Below are 6,780 nucleotides of genomic sequence, written 5' to 3' on the forward strand. Positions count from 1 at the left end.
AATATCGGCTTCTTTCATTCATGTTATGGGGATTTTTATACAAAGGAAATTTTTTGTGCCTGTTGAAAATTTATGTCATTTTTTACTGACATAGCCATAAAAAATGTTGCTTTATTTATCTGACCATATTGGAATGTATTTGTTAGGTTTTCAGTCAATTAAATTTGGTTCAATGAACAATATGTGGTCATTTTTAAAATTTTCAATGAACATTCGATCAGTCCAGCCCTCGGCTTGCAGCAAAATTTTTTATCTAGCCCTCCGTCCATTTGACTTTGACACCCCTGCTGTAGATGGTTGTAACAGAGGATCCGGTAATTTTTCAAAATAAAACATCTTTCGGAGTCCGAAATAAATGAAACGAAAGTAATGTAAAGTATTTATTCTTTTACCAAATGACCCACGGCCCGGTGACGGTCCGCGGCCTTGGGTTTGGGGACCGCTGCTGTAGGTTAGACTTTGTTTCAGCTGCATGTAGAAGGAATTGCGTCTTGGGAATGCTGAACTCAAAGTGTTCAACTCCACCATGGACACAGTCCGATTCCTTTTTCTTCACCTCCATACACAGCAGCAGCCTCCATTTATCACAGCCAGTCTTGGCCCCGGGCGGGTGACACACTGGGACTACGGTTGTCATCTAGACCATACATTATGTCAGTTAAAGCTGTTTTTTTTTTTTTTTTAATTATTAGCTTGATGATAGATAGTTCTTTATTTTTTTTTACTCTCTCCATGAGAGAAAACACAAGCTTGAACGTGGGAATTGTAGACTCTCCTCTTGCCTGGTTTGGAGGATTATGATTTCTAATGTGTTGAAACGCACAAATATAGCGAAGTGTATCCAGTTTCTGGGAAATGTTTTAACTCGAATATGTGACATATGTCTTTATGATAAATAAATACAGTACTTATGAAGGTGAGTTTCTCACGGCTTTGGTGGTAAAAACATATGAGGTGAGGGGTGAGCAAAGAGATTAAGAATCGTCAAAACTACACACATTTGTCACCAAAACTGATTCCACAGATCATAAGTGCTTTTTGTCTGTGCTCTGCTCATTTTTGCACTTCTACATGACTCCATTATTAATGAGAAGGGAAATATTACACTCATATTGAATTCGAACAGCAGCAAGAGCTATTCATTCATTCATTCATTTTCCGATCCGCTTATCCTCACAAGGGTTGCGGGGGGTGCTGGAGCCTATTCGTACTGTCTTTGGGCAGTAGGCGGGGGACACCCTGAACCAGTTGCCAGCCAATCGCAGGGCACACAGAGACGAACAACCATCCGCGCTCACACTCACACCGAGGGACTAGTTGGAGTGTTCAATTAGCCTGCCATGCATTTTTTTTTTGGAATGTGGGAGGAAACCGGAGTACCCGGAGAAAACCCACACAGGCCCGGGGAGAACATGCAAACTCCACACAGGGAGGCCGGAGCTGGAACTGAACCCGGTACCTCTGCACTGTGAGGTCGACGTGCTAACCACTGGACCACCGGGCCGCCCCAGAAGCTTTCAAAATCATTGCACATAGATAATTAATAACTCGCTCTCAAAATGTTGCTGCTAAATTCATTACAATGTCGCAGAGTAGAGTCATTTTTATGATTTATTTCAAAATGCATGAAATGTGTTTGAAAATCTCTGACCCGGTGGCCCGGTGGTCCGGTAGTTAGTGCATCGACCTCACAGTGCAGAGGGTTCAATCCCAGCTCCGGCCTCCCTGTGTGGAGTTCGCATGTTCTCCCCGGGCCTGTGTGGGTTTTCTCCGGGTCCTCCGGTTTCCTCCCACATTCCAAAAACATGCATGGCAGAATAATGGAACACTCTAAATTGTCCCGAGGTGTGAGTGTGAGCACATATGGTGATCTGCTTATCCTCACAAGGGTCGCGGGACGTACAGGAGCCTATCCCAGCTGTCTTCGGGCAGTCGGCGGTGGACACCCTGAACCGGGTGTCAGACAATTGCAGGGCACGCAGAGACGAACAACCATCCGCGCTCACAGTCATACCAAGGGACAATTTGGAGTGGTCCATTAACGTGCCACGCATATGTTTGGGAGAAGGGAATCAGAGAAAACCACGCAGGCAAAGGGAACACATGCAAATTCCACACAGGAAGGCCAGAGTTGGAATCGAACCCTGCACCTCTCCACTGTGAGATGCAAGTATTAACCAGTCCACCACCGTGCCGCCCCCAGCAAGTACATCATTCTGAATTAAAAATAAATGAATAAATAATACTCCTTTTTGATGTATGGTGATTTGTCCCTTGTATGTCACCCAAGAATATGTAATTTGTGGACAGTCCAGAACACAGACAGTAAGAGCGAATAATAAACTTCGAACATCCGGCAAACTTTTCCCCGCTCATAAATTGTATCAACTACAAATGCCTTTGCAGTGCCTTATTTATTCCTTACTTTGTAGCCTAACAACTTGTACAATGTTTTTTGTTGATTGGCTAATAATGTATATTTCTATGCATGTTTTGTGGACAGCATTCTTCAGTTTGCAGTAAATTGGAGTTAATTAAAAATGATTAACATTAATATGATATGTTGTCAGGTTCTGTGCTTCAAGCAAACCTGTTGATACAAACCTTTTGAAAATAGGATCAAACAGATTTTTTTTTCCTCTCCTGGGGTTAAAGCGTCACGACTGATCCGTAAGGGGGCTGAGAAAATAATGTATCAATCTATTTTCAAATATCAAATAAAATGCTGAATGGGCTAAACAGATTTCTGACAGAGCTTTCGCACTCCATAGCCCTGGCGTAGTGCTATCCCTAGGAGAAAGATTGAGAGCGTATAATGACCGCCTAGTGCCATCTCGTGCATTTTTTTTTTTTAATCTCTCACAATTTTAAATGCGCATTGGCTGAGATGCATCAATCTGACAGCCTTCTTTGAGCAAATATGGCGCGGATTATGGAAAGCCGAGGGCACCTGATGTCATTTCAGATGAATTCAGATTCATCAGTATATGCACACAAGTCCCAAGTAATTTGGCCGGTACGCTCGTGTCGGTTAGTTTGTGCATATGCTCAAGTTGTGCGCAGTGTGCGAACATGACTATGCATTTATGACCAGCAATTAATGAGGGCCAGTGAGTGTATTTGAACACTGAGCTCCAGTTGCTAATCTTTACCAAAATGAGAGCAATCGAGAAAATAAGAGTAGGGTCAAAGTTTTTTCTTTTTCCACATTTTTTCATCAACAGACTTTTGGTGATGAATAAAAACTGACAATGTTCCCACCTCTCACTGTACATTGGAATCTGTGTGCCTGTTTTGACCATAGCCTGGAGCCACTACTTTATGCATAGCAGAGACATTGTGCAGAGAATTCATGGCCTTGTTATTATTATCTTTTTTTTTTTTTTTTTTTTTAGGGTAATGGCTGATTGGACTGTTACCCTCAGAAGTTACTCATTGTTAATATCATAAAGAACGGTGCAGACATTTGTCTCGCCCGCCCACTCCCTTTGCTCTCAAAGAAAGTTCTCTGCAGAACATCACTGAATCTGCATCTGTCAGTCTGCCCTGACCCTCATACGGTCCTGATATGTGTGAAAAATGACTTTCTTCTCTTCCCGTGAATGCTTCACAGCACTATGGACTGTGTTAACTTCCTCCTCTTCTGTCTGTAACGCACGCGCGCGCGCGCACACACACACACACACACACACACACACACACACACACACACACACGCACGCAGGCTTACATACCTCTCTCCGTGTCGACAGAACGTGTTGGGGAATTCCAAAAGATTAAATTGCTGAAAGAGCCGACAATATGGAGAGATGGTCAAGACCTTGTTTGAAACTTTATGTGAGAGCGCCCTCTGTTGTTGTAAAGAGAAATGTTTCTTGTGGGGAAAACGTAACAAGGATTAATGGTCTGAGGGAATGTCTTCACATAAAAAAAAAACATTAAATTAAAAAAAAATGAATAGGAGAAAGCAGAGTCACGAATGGTGTAGTGAAGTGGTCACCAACGTGGTATCCGCGGACCCCAAGGACCGCATGAGCAGCCCGAGAGCCTGTTCTAAAAAATAGCTCACAGGTGAAAAGACATTGTGAATTTTTGGGAGTGCTATACATGTGAAACGGTAAACATTGTGAGAGATATATTGAAATAAAATTACCGTGAGAAATCATTAACATAATCAGTGTCGTCAAATAAATAAATGAGTCATTAATTGTTTATAAAAACACCTACTGACATCATTATCTAAGGTAATTTGAGCAAATGTGTTTTGTCCAAAGTGTGTATTGAATCAGTTTGCATGAATCAGTTCCCATGAATTAGCTCTCAGATGGTGTAGTCACTACACCATCAGGCGAGTCAGTCAGTCAGTCACTACAGTCAGGCGAGTGAATCACTACGCTGTAGTGATTCACTCGCCTGACTTCAGCAGGCAGGCAGCGGAGGATCAGTTCACACTCAGGGTCTTGTGTGAATTATCTGTCTGAATAGGTGACCTGTGGCTGACTCCCGAACAGTCCAGCATGTGGCCTGCCTTTTGGTCTAAGTCAGTGATAGGCGGCAGCTACCTACATCCTCGAACAGAATATAAGAAAATGGATGGAAAGGGCCGGTAGTAGTTGAGGCGCTTTGCATGTTTATCACAGGGCACACACATATAGTTGCATCATTCCAATATTTCACTACAGCAACAGAAACAGATCTCCTTTTAATTCCTTTAAGAGCTTTTGGTACGTTAAATCTACAAACACGACTTAGATTATAAAACTCCCAGTTTATAAAAACCTTTTGTATTAAATGAGGAAGTGTTCGTGTTTTTGCTCGAAACATTTTTTGTGTACGGTAATTTTAAAATAACAATTCTTTTAGCTTCATAACTTTTGATTTTACAAAGAGTAGCTCTGCATGTGTGTAATAACAAGTCTTACTCTTAATAATGCCCAAAGACAGCTGGGATAGGCTCCAGCATGCCCGTAACTCTTGTGAGGATGACGCAGTTCAGATAATGGATGGATGATTTAAAATTGCTCTTTTCATTAACTTTTTTCGATGTATAAGTGGAGGGAGAACTTCATTGCTCAATGCTACAGTTGTATTTACTGTGCATAAACATCTTGAATGAGTAGACAGAATATACTCCAAACATTTAGGTCACATGAAATGCGAACAGATATACACGTAGGTTTATAGGTTGATTAAAGCTGTTTAAAACATCAACAAACATATATGATGAGCCGCATCTTTATCCACGTCATCCATGCATTACAGATAATTCCTATTTTTATTCATGAGCTCCACTGTAACATCAATCAGTTACTACTCCAGTATCAATTAGACAAACATTATCAGCAATTAGGGAAAACTGCATTTTACCCTGTTGAATCAGATTTCTGCAAAATACATTCAAATAAAACTTTTTGAATTGTAAACCAAACTTTTTGGTTGAAACAAATCTTTTTTTTTTTTGCTTCAAAGTACATTTTCTGAAGTGCAAACAAAAGACTGAGCGTTTCCTCTCGGTTACATCATTTCTCATTTCCGCTCCCTCGTTTCTTGTTTCCGCTCCCTCGTTTCTCGTTTCCGCTCCCAAGCTTTTGCTATCAACATTTCCAGTCTCGAGTTGGTCCAGAATGCTGCTGCTCACCTCTTGGCTGGTACTCGTAAGAGGGAGCACATAACTCCTACTCGGGCATCCCTTCATTGGCCCCCTTTTCATTTTAGAGTTCTTTATAAGATCCTATTGTTTGTTTTCTAATCTTGAAATGGCCTCGCTCCACCTTACTTCTCTGAGCTCCTCTGCCCCTGCACACCTGCCTGGTGCTTTTTCCCTTGCTGGTCCCTCTTTCTGGAATGACCTCCCACTGAACATTCGGCAAGCCTCCTCGCTGCCCATCTTTAAAACTCGTCTTAAAACTCATTTGTATTCTTTGGCTTTTGACTCATCATAGCTCAGATTTGATTTGAGTTACTGTTTTTGTGCTTTCTATTGTCTTCGTTATTATTGTTTGATTGTTTATTGTCGTATATATAATATTTGCTCCATGGTCAGCACTTTGTATACAGCGGTGGTTGTTTTAAAGTGCTCTATAAATACAATTCAGTTGAGTTGACTTTTGGCAACAAACGGCTGTGACTCCAGACTCCTGGATTGTGTGAAGTGAAGATAAGTTTTTTTTATATAAGTCTTGATTGAACAAGTCCAATTACAAGTCACAGAAAACAAAACGAACAAGTTATGCATACATGTACAGAATAAGAGATTACAGAGAGATAAACAAAAGGAAGATGCCAGGGGATTTTAAACAAAAATTGGAAATAAACAGCATCACCGCTTTCTTGTTTTTCAGAATTCAGGTACTGCTTGGTTTCTGCTTCGAAGATTAGGAAAAGTACGAACGGAGCTCCTAAGGCAGGGGTCCCCAAACTACGGCTGGCGGGCCGAATGTGGCCCACTTCAGCATTTTGCCTGGCCCCCTGAACAAGACCAGGGATGCAATTTTTTATTTCAAGTCTGGCCACGTGATCGAGACTTGTACATGCACAGAATGTAACATTCTATTCCACCCTTCTGCAGTCTTTGCCCTATCCGAAACCCAGTGGCGGGCCGTGCATTTCAACCTTAGGCCTTCAGTGACGTCACATACATACACAATATAGGCTCGTCAAGCAGCACTTAATTTCAGGAGCATTTAAAACCATCAAGTATGCATTCACAATTAAGAGCAGGAAACTAAATTTACAGATAGTCAAAAATAAAAAGATGATTTAAAAATACGAAATAAAATG

At 41.4% G+C, this 6,780-nt stretch overlaps 1 long non-coding RNA gene across 1 annotated transcript in view; it reads left to right on the forward strand.

Annotated features, from left to right (window-relative positions):
* The window catches only part of LOC109530229 (uncharacterized), an 8,414-nt gene extending 1,933 nt beyond the window's left edge, over positions 1-6,481 (forward strand). The window contains exons 2-3 of the long non-coding RNA XR_002170982.1: positions 4,179-4,182; positions 6,396-6,481. This is a non-coding gene — a long non-coding RNA (uncharacterized LOC109530229). The remainder of the gene's footprint in view (positions 1-4,178; positions 4,183-6,395) is intronic.
* The last annotated feature ends 299 nt before the right edge of the window (positions 6,482-6,780 follow it).

The sequence above is a fragment of the Hippocampus comes genome, unplaced genomic scaffold (assembly GCF_001891065.2).
Source record: "Hippocampus comes isolate QL1 unplaced genomic scaffold, H_comes_QL1_v1.1 scaffold221, whole genome shotgun sequence".
NCBI classification, from domain to species: domain Eukaryota; kingdom Metazoa; phylum Chordata; class Actinopteri; order Syngnathiformes; family Syngnathidae; genus Hippocampus; species Hippocampus comes.